Below are 12,481 nucleotides of genomic sequence, written 5' to 3'. Positions count from 1 at the left end.
GGTGCGTCCAGCTGCAGGCCATCACCTGACTGCCCACTGCTTCGCCCCCCCTCCCCGTCCCCCTGTAGTGCAGGGTTCATCATTCCGCACGGAATGACGAATCCTGGCCTAAGCTTGTAAAAAGCAACTTTTTCTACATGACAAATTTGCAGTTTCATTGACAACTGTGATTCTAGGAATACCCCAAGACTTTGTACTTCAGAAAGAATAAGGATTAGGACACCATCCTGACATATCTATTGTAGTTGCTGATTTTAGAATGGGCATTTGCCTACCTAGAGGATCCTTATTTTTATCACATTCAGAAATAAATTAATCTCAGTCAAACAACTTTTTCATTAATTAAATGATGTCCTGTATGCATCTTTCAGGCAAATCTCCATTTGCCTTGCAAGGAGACAAAGCTGAACATTATCAGCCTAAATGAAGAACGAGATACTTAAACTGTGGAGTAGCACCCCTAAAGGTGCAAGGTATTATTAAACAAGGACAGTGCTGAACCTTGTGGCACTCCCCAGTTCATTGTGCGCCATGTACAGTACCGATTACAGATCAAGCTATCAACATTGTACCACGTTAGAGTTCTTGCTTCTTCTACTCTGCCTACCTGCCATGCCCCTCATATATCACCTTAGGGGGTCCTGCTGCCATACCACAGATGTAGCACCTAAGAATTCTTGCTGCTACCACTCTGCCTACCTGCCATGCCCCAAATGTACCACCTTAGGGGGGTCTTACTGCTACTTTGCCTACCTTCCATGCCTCAGATGTACCAAATTAGGGGGTCATACCTTTACCACTCTGCCTACCTGATATATACCACCTTGAGGATCCGGTCCTTTCATGGATTGCAAACTGGCTAAAAGACAGGAAACAGAGAGTAAGATTAAATGGGCAATTTTCTCAGTGGAAGGGAGTGGACAGTGGAGTGCCTCAGGGATCTGTATTGGGACCCTTACTTTTCAATATATTTATAAATGATCTGGAAAGAAATACGACAAGTGAGATAATCAAATTTGCAGATGACACAAAATTGTTCAGAGTAGTTAAATCACAAACAGATTGTGATAAATTGCAGGAAGACCTTGTGAGACTGGAAAATTTGGCATCCAAATGGCAGATGAAATTTAATGTGGATAAGTGCAAGGTGATGCATATAGGGAAAAATAACCCATGCTATAATTACACAATGTTGGGTTCCATATTAGGTGCTACAACCCAAGAAAGAGATCTAGGCGTCGTAGTGGATAACACATTGAAATCGTCAGTTCAGTGTGCTGCGGCAGTCAAAAAAGCAAACAGAATGTTGGGAATTATTAGAAAGGGAATGGTGAATAAAACGGAAAATGTCATAATGCCTCTCTATCGCTCCATGGTGAGACCGCACCTTGAATACTGTGTACAATTCTGGTCGCCGCATCACAAAAAAGATATAATTGCGATGGAGAAGGTACAGAGAAGGGCTACCAAAATGATAAAGGGGAATGGAACAGCTCCCCTATGAGGAAAGACTAAAGAGGTTAGGACTTTTCAGCTTGGAGAAGAGACAGCTGAGGGGGGATATGATAGAGATGTTTAAAATTATGAGAGGTCTAGAACGGGTAGATGTGAATCGGTTATTTACTCTTTCGGATAGTAGAAAGACTAGGGGGCACTCCATGAAGTTAGCATGGGGCACATTTAAAACTAATTGGAGAAAGTTCTTTTTTACTCAACGCACAATTAAACTCTGGAATTTGTTGCCAGAGGATGTGGTTAGTGCAGTTAGTATAGTGGTGTTTAAAAAAGGATTGGATAAGTTCTTGGAGGAGAAGTCCATTACCTGCTATTAAGTTCACTTAGAGAATAGCCACTGCCATTAGCAATGGTAACATGGAATAGACTTAGTTTTTGGGTACTTGCCAGGTTCTTATGGCCTGGATTGGCCATTGTTGGAAACAGGATGCTGGGTTTGATGGACCCTTGGTCTGACCCAGTATGGCATTTTCTTATGTTCTTATGTTCTCTTATCTTCTTATTATTATGCCTACCTACCATGCCTATTTTGTACCAGCATGGAAATTCTGGTGCCTCTGTGTCGTTTGCTGTTTGGATCTATTGTACTTCTCCCACTCTCTTTGGTTGTTGTTTCTCTCCCAGAAGTGAACACCAGCAAGGCAGCTTCAGTTTTTGGGTGCTATCAGAATTTGGCAACCTAGGCACTTGCCTATTTTTCCAGTGCCTAAATCCTGCCCTGGATGCACCTTAGAGGCTTTACAGCTATTTTTTTTCACTGTGTTGCTCTGCTCCTATCATTTCAATTTTGATTAATTGTCAGCGCCACTGCTGCCACCGCCACTCCAAGCCAGTCTTGGTACCTTAAGATGCTTCCTCCGCTTCTCCAGCTGTCTACTTTACTACAACTTAACATTTCTATAGCGCTACATGACATACGCAGCACTGTGCAAATTTTCAAAAAGACAATCCCTGCTCAACAGAACTTACAATCTAATAAGAGAAAGATATAGGACAAGAGGCTTGGGATATTTCAAAAAGCAAGACAATGGTTAAAAAGAAAAGTAAAGAAAAGAAAAGAAAGTTAGTTAACATCATTCTTCCTCCTCTCACCTCAGCCCTTGAAGTACACCTTGGGAGTTTTTATGGCTACCATTTCATTTTAAATCACAAGCACTACTGCTGCCACTGCTGCTCCAAGCCAGTCTTGGTATCTTAGTGTACTTCTTCTGCTGCTTCAGCTATCTATGGGATTCTTTCCAGATTCCCTTCCCCTTCTGTACTTACCAATTCTTGCTCTTGTTCTGGCCATCTAATGCTTTACATGGGCCTTACCCACTTAGTTATCTTTAACAGTTTCATGCTCTCTTGAACATTTTCTTCAAACTCTGTTCACTTACGGTTCTTGTATTTATTGGACTCATCCGGTACTTAGTATTTGATGGATTATACCACAGCAAAAAGGAGTGCAGAAATATAGCACCCAGAAGCAACAGGACCATGCTCTTCCATGATTACTGAAGCAGTATTTGTAAAAACTGATTCAGAAGAATAATCGTGCCTGGATTCCCTGAATCTCATGACATTAAACAGCTAGAGGCTAAAAAACATTTGTTGTCTGTAGCCAATAGCATCTTGGCCACCAGTGAAGACAAACTCCAAGCCCAAAAAGCCAGCTTCTTCAGAAATTATATCAGGACCCCTCCAGTTTGCCTAGGGATTTGTATCTATTTGGTTGTTGCCCTTTATCCCTCATTTGGAGCATTGGGGTATTCTTGAAATTCTGGGGGGCAACTTTGAACCTCTCATGATGCTGTGGGGTCTTCATGCCACTCTTTCAATTGCTTTCACCATCTATCACTGCCTTGGGGAATTATCTGCCTCTTGTGATACTTTGTTCCCCATTCATGGTGCCTTGAGCTATTTATGCCACATTTGGTACATTGACTCTCTCATATAGCCTTGGGGGGGGGGGGTTTCATGCCAGTATTATTGGTGCCCTTTGCCCCACATTTGAAGCCTTGGGATGATCTGGCCAGTCTTGCTGCTGTTTTGTCCATTGTGGGTTCATGGGATCTTTATGCCACTTTTGGTGCCATGTTGACATAGTTTTGATGCAATGGCATGCCTTAACCCTTCTGATGAAGTATACTCATCAGTTTCATTAGAAATGATTAGAACATCCCAATGTCAGAGCCCAAAATAGGCTGCATTATTTCCTCAGTTAACTACAATGGCAAATGAATGAACAAATAAAATGAACAAATTAATTTTTTTTCTTTCAAATTAATTGAACAAATGGAGGTCCCTAAGAAATGAATGAACAAACTGAAACAAAAATGTCTTCCCTGCTCATTCCTAACACATATGTAAGAAATACTCTGATCCCTTATTAAGAATTTTTACCCATTTGACCAACCCTAAGGGACCTGAAGTTTTTTTGCTATCCTAAAAGTTTCCTTCTTCTAAGGCTGGGATTGGTCCACTCTGCTCTATATATTGTGATTCAGAAGGAGGAAAGAGGAGTAGCAATTGTGCTGGAGAAGGGTTGAGGAGATAGTGCAGCATTTTTCCTTGTGGGCCTCCAGGCCTACACTATTGAAGAGGCAGGATGCTGAGTTTTAAGTAGAAATCAAGTTTTTTGGGACCTGTGTCCTTTTTCTGCCCTTCCACCTTTTGAAAAGGGGCTTGCAGTGACATTAGAAAAGAGAAGAGGAGAGATTATTTTGTACGTTAGGAGATTTTTTGGATTTTGCCAATCAAGGTCTTCATAGTTTTGGTTACCATCAGAGACTGAGACCAGGCTTTTTACCAGAATTCAGTCACCCAGGAGTATGGGCACTGAAATGGTCCCTGCCCCATAGAGATACTGGCTCAGAGAACATCAAGTTGAGAACAAGCATTGTGGAATTTTTGGTATATGTGAAGATTCATGGACTTTGCTTTTCTGCATTGGACTGTAAAAGTATGTGTGTTGTTCCCTTCTCTACTCACCCCTGGGAATGCCTTATACAGGGTGGGCAATAAACAAAGAGCCCATTTTGGCTGGTAAAACACTGTTTGTTCCTAGAGAAACGCCTTTGATCGTTATCAGTTCACTTTGTCTTCAACTGTTTAAGGCAATGCATGCCTTGAAAGCTTGTTACAAATATAGGGGTAGATTTTCAAAGGGTTACGCGTGTATCTTACCCCCAAAAACTAACCCCTGCGCGTGCCAAGCTTATTTTGCATAGGCTCGGTGGCGCGCGCAAGCCCTGGGACGCGTGTATGTCCTGGGGCTTCGAAAAATGAGCGGTCCGGGGGCAGGGACAGGGGCGGGGCCATGGTCCGGGGTGTGTCCGGGGTATGGTGCTGGTCTGGGGCATGGCCGAGGTGCCCCGACAACATGGCCTTTGTCGGGGCCTGGCGCGCCGGCACCGAGCCGGTGCGCGCAAGTTACACCTGCCAGAGGCAGGCGTAACTCTGCAAAACAAGGTGGGGGGTGGGATTTAGGTAGGGCTGGGGGGTGGGTTAGATAGGGGAAGGGAGGGAAAGGTGGGGGGGGGAACCAAAAAAAAGTTCCCTCCAAGGCCGCTCCGATTTCGGAGCGGCCTTGGAGGGAACGGGGAAAGCCATCGGGCCTCCTTTAGGGCTCGGCGCGCGCAAGGTGCACAAGTGTGCATCCCCTTGCGCGCATGTTATAAAATCAGGTGTACGTTTGTGCACGCCGGGTAACGCATACAAATGTACCACGCAAAATTTAAAATCGGCCCCATATTTTTAGTTCAATAAAAAAGTCAAAAGTTTTCTGCACCTGTGTATCTCAAAAATAGCTCTGGAGCTCTTCACAATGTAATTTTTCAGCTACTTTCCTGAACCATGTCCATGTACCAAGAGCAGATGTCCTACTGGGAGAAAAAGCCTATAACTCCCTGATATCCTGGAATAGCCTAGTGGTTGGAGCAGTGGGCTACGAACCAGGGTTCAAGTCCTGCTGTCGCTTCTTGTGACCTTGGGCAAGTCACTTTACCCTCTATTGCCTCAGGTACAAAAAAAAAACTTAGATTGTAAGCCCTCTGGGGATAGAGAAATACCTACAGTACCTGAATGTAAACAGATGTGATATCTCAGATTGAATGTCAGTATATAAAAAATAATAAAAAAAATAAATAGATATCAATTAAAGTACACATTTGCAAGCATGTGTTAAATAATAAAGAGATCCCCCATCTTATCTTGATCACCTCCATGCAGAATATTTATTGAACTGCCAGCATGCAACAGGAGGGATGAATGTATTGAACCATGGGCCTCTTCCATGTGTATGATACTGTGAAATATCATACGATGCATGCATCCTGAATCAGAAACCCATGCATCCATAACAGTAAAAATCCTAGGAGGGAGAAAGTTTATCACATCATCTTTATTAAAATGATATACTCATGCTAAAAATGAATCATTCTGATACACGTTAAGACACAGGGACTAAAATATGTGCCCAATTCTGAAACTCACATTTCATGAAAATTGCATCTCAGCAGTATTTTTAACTCCAATGAACAGGGTAATGAGAATCCTGACCTTATTTTGGAAGCTCCCAAATTGCATATTGTGAGTAAAGTCTGTATACCTAGGAAGACCTGCTGATTACCCAGTACAGTTTAGCCTTACTCTGGTTTTCTTTGAAAGGGATAAAAATGAAATGCCATAGTAACAGATGAGATCAAAGTAATAAGTTCACAAAGACAGTGATTTGGTGGAGTTATATCTGTGCATCTCAGCATAATGACTCCAGGCTAGATCTGCTATCACAGTTACTATAGCAAGTGTATTACTTGTGAAAAGCTGCATAGCCATCTACCTGCCTCTGATCCCTTAATGCAATTCAGCTTGGATAAAATACAAAAAAAGAAAAGACCGACAAGTATTATATGTGAATGATGAACTGAGCCTCCTCAAAGCAATCTGTTGTAAATATGTACAGTATATGCCATTACCATATTGTGATATCATAACCTGGCACATTGTCACAATGCCATTGTGGTGAGCAGTCCTTTCAGATTTGCAAGAAAAGTTGTCTTTGTAAATAAACTCATCCATGTAGATTGTTACTACCTTGAAGATGTGTTACTTTCAAAACAGAAATGCTGGCAGTGGAAGCATGGTTTAATTACACAAACTGTTTCTAATTTATTAATTCAGCGCCTAATGCAAACACGGTTTCTAAACCTTTTGACTGCAGACCAAAATGCAGTATTTACAATTATTATTATAAATACTATAATATCACTACTAATTAATACTGCTAGCAGTATAATATTGCTACTACTTATTTCTGTAATTTTACTAGACATATGCAATGTGCAGAAATGTACAAGATCAACTCAAGATGTACACAAAACACATATTACCAGAAATAAAAATAAAAGTGTTGCTTGTCATGGAAAATGTGCTAGAAGTCAATAAAGAGGCCTGTCTGTAAAGCTTCACTGAAAATTGGTGCGTGTATGAACCTAAAATTTGAATATGCATTCTTAAAGCGCACTTAAAAGCCTAGGTGCTAAATTTGGGCTCAAACATATAAAAAACAAAAAATAGTCCTAGTAGTTTGCACATGCTATTAGGGGCCGATTTTAAATTTTGCGCACGCGGGGTACATTTGTGCACGCTACCCGGCGCGCACAATGTACACCCGATTTTATAACATGCATGGAGGGACCTTTTTTTTTGGTCCCCCCCACACCTTTCTCTCCCTTCCCCTATCTAACCCACCTCCCAGCCCTACCTAAATCCCACCCCCTAACTTGTTTCATAGAGTTACGCCTGCCTCTGGCATGTCGGGGCACTCAGCCACGCCCCCGGACCGCCGCTTCGCTCCCGGACATGCCCCTGGACTGCAGCCCCACCCACTTCCCTGCCCCCGGACCGCCCATTTTTCGAATCCCCGGGACATATGCACGTCCCGGGGCTTGCACACGCTGCTAAGCCTATGAAAAATAGGCTCAGCATGTGCAGGGGTAGGTTTTCGGGGGTTACACGCGTAACCCTTTGAAAATCTACCCCTTAGGATTCAAGTTAATCCAAAAAACATGTATCATGTATTAGGGATGTGCAGCAGAAAAAAAAGTTTTATTTTTTTTATTCTGGGATTTTTTTTTTGTTAAATGTGGGTTTCATTTTGTTTAATGTTTATTTCAGTTTGGCTCATTTGCTGAATTAAAATAAACATAAAATTGAAAAAGAAATAAAGAAAAGAAAAAAGAAAACTAATTATTCCCCCCAGGGATATATAGTTATCGCTTCCAAAGGGTCTCCTTCAATGAAGAAAGGGACAGGAGTAATTCCCAATCACTTGTATTTTGTTTTATAGCCTTATAGCATATGACCATTCAACAAAATGGCACTGGCCTCGGGGCCCTGCAAATAGATGATCTTAGCATTTCTGCCTTTCTCAAATGAAAGTCAACAGAAAAAAAAATAAATTTGGGGGCATTTATTTTTGTTTCCTTACCAGAAGGACTAACTGAATTGTTGGGGAGGTAGAGAGAGAATATTGAAGCAGAAGTTTGAGTGTTGCTCCCCCATGTGGGAGAAGCAGATGATGTGTTCAGAGCATTTATAAACTCCTGCCACCATCTTTGGATGTGGATTTTAATAGTGGACTTTCCTTTGTCTTTCTTCTGTGGATATTTGTTGGATTTCTATGTTGACCTTTTAAGAGTAGTATATTGCATGCTGTATCGGTTTTTTTTTAATTATTTTCAGAGTCAGGAATCTGGGATCTCTCTACATAGAGACTTGGGACAAGGAAGGAGACAGAGTAGCCTATCCCTTGTCCATGTTTTGGTAAGTGATTTAGCTGCCGGAGGAGGAAGTTTACCGCCCTTCCAACCTCTTGCTGGGGTTTTGTCTTTTATGTTACTGAGCATCCTAGGGGCCCCAGGTCTCCGCTGCTACAGTGCCAAATTAATAGTGTCTTTCCCATTGAAAAGACTGACAGGACGAAGAAGAGGTGTCATCAAGGAAGAATGGACTCATATCTATTTTCAAGGAGAAAAAGTTGAGGTATGGTATAAGAATTTTGTGTAAAATCAGGAAGAAGCACCAGGAAAGAAAGAGTGGTGTGATAAAGGTGCCCTTCAGTGCCAGAAAGCGGAGAGTGAAGATTAGTGAGGACTATGGAACAGCGTAAGAACTGGATCTTTTGGTGTTGATATTTTACGAAGGGTAAAAAGTGAGGAAAAGTAACGAGTCAAATCACTCAAGGAATTAGCTGAATTAATAGGAGAACTGTTTACTGGAGAAAGAATGGTCACAAATTTTGTTTCATTTGTGAAGATTAATTGGACTATTTTCACTTTTAGGTTTGTAATGAAATTATCAATGAGCTTTTGCAGCCTATCAGTAAAATTAAGTTGGAACCCACACAGTTTCCAACCTGGTTATTGCTGCAGTTAAGCAGGAGATCATCTATGCCATTTACAAGAGACTGAATGAAAGGGGAAATAAAGTACTAATTGTGCACAATATAAAGGACCTGGAAGCTTAGCTTTCCCCCCCACAGGGGATCCTGGACTCTTAGATGGTTTGGTGAAGTAGTGAGAGCTGTGTAAACAGGGTCCAACCTTTCTGATGTGGGCCTCTGGGGTTTTCCTCCCAGGGGTTACAACTTAAGCGCCTGAACAGGGATCCTAGTTTGCATTGGAAAAGAGCCCTGAAGTGAATAAATTGTCATTTGGATTGTGTTTTACTGTTTCACTACATTCTGGAAAGGAACAGCTGTGTTTTCACAAACTGCAAAATTGCAGTAAAGGTGGCCACTCTTCCTGCCTAGAGGACATACTAGAGAATAAAGCAGATGAAATCCAGCACAAGGACAGTTGCCCTGCACATGTCAAAGTGTATGCAGCTTTAGTGTTGGTGAGCCATTTGGAAGTGATCATGGAGGGGTATCATGGTATCATGCTGCCCACACTGGTGACATTTTACATTAAACCGGACTTTACTGTGGGAACATTTGAAATTATTCTGGCAGTTTAGTGATCCCTGTGTCAGGACTGTCATCCATGGTATCCAATCCAGGGGTCACTTGAGATTGCACAGTTTTGTGGGACTGTTTTGCCAAGACGGAGACTAAGCACAGCCAAGGCTGATCCGGGATGGGAGATGTCACTGGACACTGCATCCCTAAGGTCGCATTGCCACCAACATTGCTATCAAGATGCTGCCAGTACTGACCATTATTGTACAGGAATACCATGTAGATCATCCAAATGCTTACCGGATACCCAGACATATGTGAAAAATAGGAACAAGGGTGGAATTTCCCGCCAGCAACGTTCTGACTCAAGACTGCTCCAACCCCCTCCAAAGAAGCGTCTACCTCTACCGTGAACGGACGTCTTGGATCTGGATGGCGGAGACAGGGTCGCTGCAGAAAAGCGTCTTTGAGAGTTTGGAAAGCTTCAATTGCTTCTACCAGCCAGGTTTTGATGTTGACCCCCTTACGTGTAAGTGCAGATAACGGTGCCGTCAGTTTGGAAAAATTCTTGATAAAATGACAATATTAATTGGCGAAACCCAAGAAACTTTGAAGAGCTCGTAGCCCATGGGGTTGGGGCCATTCTTTTATACACTTCACTTTGGTCGGATCCATTTCGAACCCTTGATTTGAAACAATATAACCTAGAAAAGGTAAGGACTCTGTTTCAAAAATGCATTTCTCCAGTTTGGCATATAGTTGATGTTCCCTTAAACGTTGAAGAACTTGCGTCACATGTTGGCGATGTGTCTGTAGATCCCGGGAGAAAATCAAAATATCATCAAGATAAACAATCACACAGCTATATAGTAAGTCTCGAAAAATGTCATTAATGAAATGTTGAAAAACAGCAGGGGCATTCGTTAAACCAAAAGGCATAACTAGATATTCATAGTGTCCATCTCTGGTGTTAAATGCTGTTTTCCACTCGTCTCCCTCCCGAATCCGAACTAAATTGTAGGCCCCCCGCAGGTCCAATTTGGAGAAGATTTGAGCTCCTTGCAGATGATCGAACAGTTCAGCAATAAGAGGCAGGGGATAACGATCCTTGATGGTGATAGCGTTTAGACCACGAAAGTCAATACAAGGATGTAAAGTCCCATCTTTCTTTTCAACAAAAAAGAAACCAGCCCCCGCAAGAGAGTTGGATTGGCAGATAAACACCTTCTGTAGGTTGTCCTGGATGTATTCAGTCATTGCCCATGTCTCCATGGTGGATAAAGGAAAAACTCTACCCCGCGGAGGGGTGGCTCCTGGAATCAATCGGATAGCACAGTCAAATTCACGATGCGGAGGTAAAATATCTGCGGCCTCTTTGGAAAAAACGTCAGTGAATTGTGCATACTGTGGGGGTATTCTCCGCAGTACCGAAGTGCAGAGGAAGCTAGAATCGGAAATAGCTTTCTGTAAGCAAGTCTCATGGCATCTGGGTCCCCATTAGGTAATTCTCAAAGATGTCCAGTCGAATTGTGGATTGTGGCGTTGAATCCAGGGAATCCCAAGCACAACCGGGTGGATGGCTTTGTGGAGGACGTAGAAGATGATTTGTTCGCTATGGTCAGGTGCAATGTGGCAGGTTATAGGTACCGTGTGATGTGTGATCCTCCCAGGTAAAGGTTCCCCATGGATGGAAGAGATGATCAACGGCGTGGAGCAGAGTTGAGTGGGAATCCGAAGTTGATCCACTAGTTCCTGTAGTATGAATTCTCCCCCCCGCACCAGAGTCTATTAACGCCAAAGTGTTAAATACATGTCCACTGATGCCCAGATTGACTTGTACAGTGAGTGGGGGAGATGGGGAGGCAAGACCTAGAGTGACTCCCCCTGAGCACCCTAGGCTTTGGAGTTTCCCGGCCGAATAGGGCATGTGGCAATACGATGGCCTGCTCCCCCACAGTAAAGACAAAGACCCGCCTTGCGACGTCTCTCTCAGATGTTCTTCTGGTGTTAGAGGTCCATGGCCCAATTGCATGGGTTCGGCCACAGGTCCCTCAGGAACGGCGGATTCTCTTGATGTAGCAGAGGTGAAGGGTGGAATGTAAGGGGTAGTCGGGCGTCTCCGTGATCCTAATGTTTCACAGGCCCTTTCTTGTAAGCGTCGGTCGATTCTGGTAGCTATTTCAATTACCGCATCCAAAGAGGATGGAAGTTCGCGAGCGGCTAGCTCGTCCTTGATTCTGGCAGATAGTCCCTCTAGATAAATAGATCGTAGAACAGATTCTTCCCAATGAAGTTCCATTGCCAAAGTCCGGAACTCGATGTTGTAATCTGAAATAGATCATCCTCCTTATCGAAGATGCAACAGATCTGTACTGGCAGCCGCTTGCTTCCCTGGTTCCTCAAAGGGAATTCGGAACAGTTCAAGAAATCGTGATAAATCCTGTAGTACGGGATCTGAGCGCTGCCACAGCAGAGAGGCCCAGGTCAGAGCTTTACCCTCAAATAACGAAAGAATATAGGTGGTCTTTGTTATGTCATCCGGGAACAGAGTTCGTTGAAGACGAAAGTGCATGCTGCACTGATCCAGGAACCCCAAGCATTGACGAGGATCCCCGCCATATCGGGGTGGTGTGGGTAGAGGAAGAACAGGCGGATGGTAGCTTTGAGTAACCGGTGGAGCTGGTACTGGCGGAGGAACGGGAGCCGGAGGACTAGACTGTGTTGCGACTACCGCGTCCAGCCAGGCGTTGAGTCGTTTTATTGAGGCAGCCATGGATTCTAGCATGCTCTGTTGCACCATGATCCTCTGAGCCAATCCAGGAACTGCTCGTAGGGCGGAGGCCTCGGCCGGGTCCATGGCCTTGGCTTACTGTTGTGACTTGAGAGGTGGACCCTTGGTCCGGCAAGGAATAAAGTCCCCTCGTCGGTGGGCGAGGCCAATCACAAAGGTCACTGGAGGTACTAGAAGAAGATCTGGATGCAGGCGCCTCCTGCAGGTCGTTTTGTCCAGATAGCTGGCGCCTC

Source organism: Rhinatrema bivittatum, chromosome 2 (assembly GCF_901001135.1).
Source record: "Rhinatrema bivittatum chromosome 2, aRhiBiv1.1, whole genome shotgun sequence".
Taxonomy (NCBI): Eukaryota; Metazoa; Chordata; class Amphibia; order Gymnophiona; family Rhinatrematidae; genus Rhinatrema; species Rhinatrema bivittatum.
Note: the sequence above shows the minus strand (reverse complement) of the source record.